The following is a 7277-nucleotide window of genomic DNA, read 5'->3' as shown; positions in this document are numbered from 1 at the left end:
CCACCTTAGGTGTACGTGGCTGGCGCCTTAGCCGGTTGAGCTATAGGCGCCGAGCCAGCTTTTTCTCAATTCAGGCCCCCCCAGCCTGTTTCTGGGGTCTTGTCTGGGAAAGGGGATGACATGGTCTCTCCTTTCAACCCCCCAAATCTCCCAAGGGTTCTAGCTTCATCCACACAGAGCTTCTTAGGGTCCAAATCACTTGGTTGCATTCCTGTGGAAAGACCTGTCCCCAGACAACTGCCTCCCACAAGCTGGACTTGCTGCTACCACCTGCCATGGAGCAGTTCCAGGAGAATAATGGCAGAGTACCAGCCACTGGGGACCTTCCTGGGGGAAGAGAATGGTGGCTTGGTGGGGGGTGACCAACAGGACACCTAAGTTGATGCTGTGTAGGGGAAGTATGTGGCACAAGAAGGCAGGCTGGCCTCTCACTGGGTCTGGGGTGTGAGGGAATGTTCCAGACAGAGGGGAATGGCCCCTATGGGGGAAGAGAGCTTGCCTGGTTGAGCCAGGGGAAGCCCAGCAGCAGGACTGAGCAAAGGCATTTCCTCCTAAGGAAGCCACGGTAAGCGTTAAGCCAAGGGTAAGTGGAACGCCCTGATGGTGTCATGTCCTTGCTGGGCATTGGGGCATAGCTAGAAAGGCAGCTCAGATGGCTGCAGCTCAGATGGCTCCAGCTCAGGGTGGGTGTCCCAGTCTAGGACTGTGGGCAGAGCGTTCCCTGTGTTTTTTCCCCAGTGGCCCCTGCAGGAGTTTCCTCCACCAACCTGACTACTCGGGCCAAAGGACAAATGCAGGGTGTCCTCGGTGGTTCTTTGGCCAGTGCCAGTGCCAGGCTGCTCTCCTGCCACCCCACGCCCCAGAGCCCTGGCGGCTCCTCGAAAGTGCTGCCAGCATCTGAGCCATGTATGGCTTAGGCTGGCTGGAGGAGGTAGTTCCCATGTGTCAGTGTGCATCCTCTTGGTGGAAAAGAAGCCAGCCCAGGAGGAAGTAACCTGCTTCCTGTCCCCACTGTAATGTCTTCTCTTTTTTGTCCTCCACAAAAACAGTAGCAACAGGAGGTCCTCACAACTAAAAACAACTCCCATTGCCATCAGTAGACAAAGATGCCAAAGCCCTTAAGTTGACACCCCTGAAGTAGGTGCCTCATTAATTTTACACCCTTGGCACCTTGCCTGCCTCACCCTGCAGTGGAGTTCTAAAAGTTAACCCCTTTTTAATATTTTTAAAGTAAAACAGGCTGTGTCCTCTTTCTTCCCTTCTGGAGTCTAGAGTTGTGGGGGAGGGCCCTGCAGGTAGAGGGGTCCTATAGGGTCAAGAAGGCCACTTGGAGATGACAGGTTTGGTCTGAGCTAGGACTGAGCCAAGGTCTGGGGGCAGACGCTGGCTGGTTGGCAGGCAGAGTGCTGTAGACAACAGAGGCAGAAGGGAACTGCAGTGTGAGATCCACCAGGGCTGAGCTATCTTACAGGTGACAGGGAGCTAAGAGGGTGCCAGACAGGAGTGACAATATGAGTGGGTGTGGGACTCACAAACAGGGATGGAGGGCGCTGTAGCTGCAGCCACAGAAAAGCAACCTTCTGAGCTGGGGCCAGGGCTGTGGGTTCACAGGAGATCCTCAAGCCTTTGTGTTGCTTTACTCCCATAAACACATCTGCTTGAGACAGAGTCTCACTTTTTTTTGCCCTCAGTAGAGTGCAATGGAGTCACAGCTCACAGCAACCTCCAACTCCTGGGCTTAGGCGATTCTTCTGCCTCAGCCTCCCAAATAGGCTGGGACTACAGGCACCTGCCACAACGCCCGGCTATTTTTTGTTGCAGTTTGGCCGGGGCTGGGTTTGAACCCACCACCCTCGGTATATGGGGCCGGCACCCTACTCACTGAGCCACAGGCGCCTCCCTGTAGCAACTTTTTAAAAGAAGTTTTAAATGTATTGTCCAGGCTGGTCACAAGTGATCCTCCCACCTTGGCCTCCCACAGTGCTGGGATTACAGGTGTGAGCCACCACTTCTGGCCTGTAGCAGCTGATTATTGGGTTTCCACTCTCCACTTCCCCACCCCCAGTCCAATCCCTATAAAGCCAGTTCAAAGTTTTGAAAACCACACCCCTCTGGCTAAGACCCTTCAGTGGCACCCACTGCCTTCAGCATCAAGACCAAGTTTGAGGCTAGGCACCCATAGCACAGTGGTGATGGTGCCAGCCATATGCACCAAGGGTGGTGGGTTTGAACCCAGCCTGGGCCAGCTAAACAATGACAACTATAATTAAAAAACAGCTGGGTGTTGTGGCGAGCACCTATAGTCTCAGCTACTCGGGAGACTGAGGCAAGAGTTTGAGGTTGCTGTGAGCTGTGATGACACAGTACTCTACTGAGGGTGACAGGATGAGGCTGACCAAAAAAAAAAAAAAAGTGATTTCTTGTCCTGGCATTGAAGACCCTTAGCAAAGAGCCACCACCCCCATTTGTATAGCCTCCTTTTTTTTTTTTTGAGATAGAATCTCACTTTGTCACCCTCAGTAGAGTGCATCATAGCTCATAGCAATCTCAAACTCCTGGGCTTAAGCAATTCTCTTCTCTCAGCCTCCTGAGTAGCTGGGACTACAGACACCTGCCACAACACCTGGCTACTTTTAGAGACAAGGTCTCAGTCTGGCTCAGGCTGGTTTCAAACCTGTGAGTTCAGGCAATCTATCCACCTTGGCCTCCTAAGTGCTGAGATTACAGGCCTGAGCCACTATGCCCTGCTAGCCACGTTTCCTTAAAGGAGCTGGGTCAGGGCGGCGCCTGTGAATCAGTGGGTAGGGTGCTGGCCCCATATACCAAGGGTGGCGGGTTCAAACCCAGCCCCAGCCAAACTGCAACCAAAAAATAGCTGGGCTTTGTGGCAGGTCCCTGCAGTCCCAGCTACTCGGGAGGCTGAGGTAAGAGAATCACCTAAACCTAGGAGTTGGAGGTGGCTGTGAGCTGTGTGACACCACAGCACTCTACCAAGGGTGATAAAGTGAGACACTGTCTCTACAAAAAAAAAAGAGCTGGGTCATTTACACCCCCTTCATAGCCTTTGTCCCAAGCTACATGTCTACTATGGAAACACCTCTGCTGGACAGTGCCTGTGTCTCAGTGTGTAGGGCACCGGCCCCATATACCGAGGGTGGTAGGTTCAAACCTAGCCCCAGCCAAACGGCAACAAAAAAATAGCTGGGCGTTGTGGCAGGCACCTGTAGTACCAGCTACTTGGGAGGCTGAGGCAAGAGAATCGCCTAAGCCCAGGAGTTGGAAGTTGCTGTGAACTGTGACACCGCTCTCTATCAGGGGCGATAAAGTGACTCTGTCTCTAAAAAAAAAAAAAAATCACCTCTGTTATAGGTCAGAGCCAATAGGCCTGGAGCACCTTTCCCAGTCTTGCTTTTGGTGGCACTTCAGCTCTTTTCAATGGATGCTGGGCACCTGCTTTGTGATAGCAGGTGATAGCAGGTGATATGTCCTAGGTTGGTGATAGCTAGCACCTAGGTCAAAGGCAGATTGAGCACTAAAGCTAGGAGAGCTCAGGGCTTCTCAGCTAGCTGCCACCCCTGCCCCTCCACTTATTCCCTGCACCTGTCTCCTCCCCTGCCTCACATGTACCCATGACTTACCTGTACATGTTCAAACCTGCCCTGGGGACTGACCCAGTGCCAGGCCAGGTGCTGGAGAGACAGCAATAGTCTAGATCAGTGGTTCTCAACCTTCCTAATGGCATGAGCCTCTAATACAGTTCCTGTGGGTCGCAACCCGTAAGTTGAGAACTGCTGCTCTAGATGATAGCTATTGCCTTACAGCTTTCTTACAAGTCCCTTAACACAGCCTCTGATGGGTTTATAGGAAGGGACTGAGAATGAGGTGGGTCTTCAAAAGTTAGTCTCAAGATACTACTTGAGCAAGTCACCAGGCCCCATGCAGGGTGCTGGGGACAAAGGCGAATCCTCAAGGAAATCACAGATGGCAGAGAGGGAAATAGGTGATAATGGCGATCATAGGTTACAAGGGCTTCCTGGGTGCTAGGCCTTGTGCCAGGCGTGATACCCATGTGATCACATTTTACCCTCACAACAACCCAGTGGTGTAAGCATCATCAGCACCCCCAATTTACAAAGGAAGAAACAAGCTCAGAGAGTAAGGAGCTTGTTCTTAGTCATACTCCCTTGGCACTGATAGTAACTTGCCACGTGTGAACAGCACTGAGGGGAGGCATCCTCTGGGGGTAGAAAGCAGCCCAGGCTGGAGGAGGCAGTGGCAGCTATATCCAAAGAAGGAGCAATGCTAGGTCCTGGGGCCTGCACAATGGCAGACGGGGCACCAGTGCAAAGTGGAGGGCAGATCAGGCCTCGGAAGGTGGGGGCTGTGGAGGCTAGCTCTGATCACTTCTGGAACTCCCTAGGAGACACCAAGGGGCAGAAAGGTAGCCTCAGATGAGGCTGGTGAAAAGGGGGATGGCAAAAGATGCCATGGGCACCCCAGAAAGGATTCAGTTTTGTAGACTGAAGTGCCACAGGCAGCATGTTCAGCTCTTTCCACAAGAGGGCTCCTGATAGCAAGCAATGAAACCAACCCAGGCAGAGGTGGCTTGTTGATCCCAACCAAAGAGACATGCCTAACCCAGGATCCTGCAAGACCAGTGGTCAGAAACAAACCAAGACGGAGGGGAATGGGGAGAAGGGTTTAGATCCGTGTATTTTTTCATCCTGAAATAATCATCTCAAGCCAATTATTTCCTTTTATACTGAGAAACACACAACAAGTTCCTTGAAGGCTGGGTGTGGTACCTCAAACAAGTATTCCTAGCACTCTGGGAGGTTGAGGCGGATGGATTGCTTGAGCTCAGGAGTTTGACACCACTGAGCAAGAGTGAGACCTTGACTCTAAAAATAGCCAAGAGTTGTGGCCAGCGCCTGTAGTCCTAGCTACTCAGGAGGCTGAGGCAAGAGAATCGCTTGAGCCCAAGAGTTTGAGGTTGCTGTGAGCTATGACAACATGGAACTCTACCCAGGGCGACTAAGCACGACTCTGTCTCAAAAAACAAACAAAAACCCAATAGGCTCCTTGCTGCCTATGAAAGGGCTCTCCCCTCCCCTTCCCATTATTCCCAGAAGGAATAATGCTTTCATATTTACCATCTCTTTGTCTCTAACAAGGTAATGTGCCACTAATTTTCACTTCAAATTCATCTAGTCTGCTATTTAATAATGCACTCAGTATTTCAATGATTGTTGTTTCTAGAATTCCATTTACTTCTTTCAAATCTGCCTAGTCATTCCAGTCTTTTATTTTTTCTGCTTCATAGTTACAGTTCACATCTGATAATTCCAAAATATGAAGTCCCAGAGATCTAAATTAACTGATCCTGCTTTTTTTTTTTTTTTTTGAGATAAGAGTCTCACTTTTTCATCCTCGGTAGAGTGCTGTGACATCACAGCTCACAGCAACCTCAAACTCTTGGGCGGGGACTACAGGCACCCGCCATAACACCCAGCTATGTTGCAGTTGTCATTGTTGTTTAGCAGGCCTAGGCTGGGCTCGAACCCCACCAGCCCTGGTGTATGTGGCCAACCTCCTAACCACTGGCCTATAGGCACTGAGCCTTCTGCTGACTCATTTCTGTGGATGTTCAGTAATTTTCCTGGACAGCTTATAATTGGTTGACATGTAATACATGGGAATGCTGAAGGTCCTTAGGTAATCATTTTAATTTTTCAGACCCAGGATTCCTTGACCTCTGGAGTAGACTCAGAACCCCAGTCCTAGACCTAAGATTTGAGTCTCTAGTGAGATTCCCTTTTTCTTTTCCTTTTTTTTTTTTTTTTTTGGGCAAGGGCTCAAAGCTGTCCCCTGGGCAGAGTGCCGTGGCATTACAGCTCACAGCAACCTCCAACTTCTGGGCTCAAGCGAGTCTTCTGCCTCAGCCTCCCAAGTAGCTGGGACCACAGGCGCCTGCCACAATGCCCGGCTATTTTTTGGTTGCAGCCGTCATTGTTGTTTGGCGGGTCCGGGCTGGGGATTCGAACCCGCCACCTTAGGTGTACGTGGCTGGTGCCTTAGCCGGTTGAGCTATAGGCGCTGAGCCTTCTTTTCCTTTAAAAAAATTTTTTTTTTAAATTTTTGCTTTCAACTTATCTTGCTTTGAAGTTTGTTGTTGTTGTAGGGACAGGGTCTCACTCTGGCTCACTCTGCCTCTGGCTGGTCTTCAGCTGGTCTTGAACTCGGCTGAGCCATAGGTGATCCACCCGCCTTAGCCTCCCACAGTGCTGGGACAACAGGTGTGAGCCACAATGCCCGCCCTCCCCCCTTTATTTTAAGAGATAGTCTCACTTTGTCACGCTTGGTAGAGTGCTGTGGCGTCACAGCTCACAGCAACCTCCAGCTCTTGAGCTTAGGTGATTCTCTTGCCTCAGCCTCCCAAGTAGCTGGGACTACAGGCACCTGCTGCAATGCCCAGCTCTTCTTTTGTTGCAGTTTGGCCAGGGCCGGGTTCGAACCTGCCACCCTCAGAATATGAGGCCGGTGCCTACTCACTGAGCCATAGGCGCTGCCCCCTTTTCTCTTTTTCTCAAGCAGGGATGGGAGATGTTTCTAGTTCAGTTCCCTTAGCAGCAGATTTCCCTCCTGCCTTTTCAGGGGGGCCAAAGGACCTGGTTTCATGGAGAGAGCCATGGTTTTGTTTCTTCACTTTGTACACTGTCTCAAAGCCTATTCTCACATTCTCCCCAAAGGCAGTTAATCCCTCCAATTCTTGAGTCCTTGAAACTTTTTTCCCACGAGCAGCACACGTTTTAGCTTTTTTCTCCTGGCCTATAAGGGTTTCTAAAACTTTATCAGTGGCCTCAGCAATGCAGTGAAAAATATATTCATTATAATTTGTCACAGGGGTTTTTCCATGGCAAATTCCCTTTATACTAAGGTGACCAGACTTCCTGCTTTATAACAATTTGTCCCGGGTCCTGCAGCGTTTTAAAACAGTCCCGATTTTTGGAAAGAATGCATGATAAGCCAGGGAACAGTGGGACAATGGGAAGGGAATATACAGTTCAGCTGCTGAAAAGGTTAATGTAACTCCATTTGGGAGTGAAGAGGTTAATGTAACTTCATTTGGAAAGGAAAAGGCTAATGTAAACTCCCTACTCCTCTCCTGGGCAAGGTCACCCAGGTGGAATCCATATCAGAAGGAGACTGCTCCCTCCCTTGCTTCTAGGCAAGGACAATTAGCTCAGAAGGAGCCAAACTGTCTGGAACAAACAAGT

Source organism: Otolemur garnettii, unplaced genomic scaffold, assembly GCF_000181295.1.
Source record: "Otolemur garnettii isolate 467f Iridium unplaced genomic scaffold, OtoGar3 scaffold00025, whole genome shotgun sequence".
In the NCBI taxonomy this organism is placed as follows: domain Eukaryota; kingdom Metazoa; phylum Chordata; class Mammalia; order Primates; family Galagidae; genus Otolemur; species Otolemur garnettii.
The sequence above is the reverse complement of the archived record's forward strand: the minus strand, read 5'-3'. Positions refer to the sequence as shown.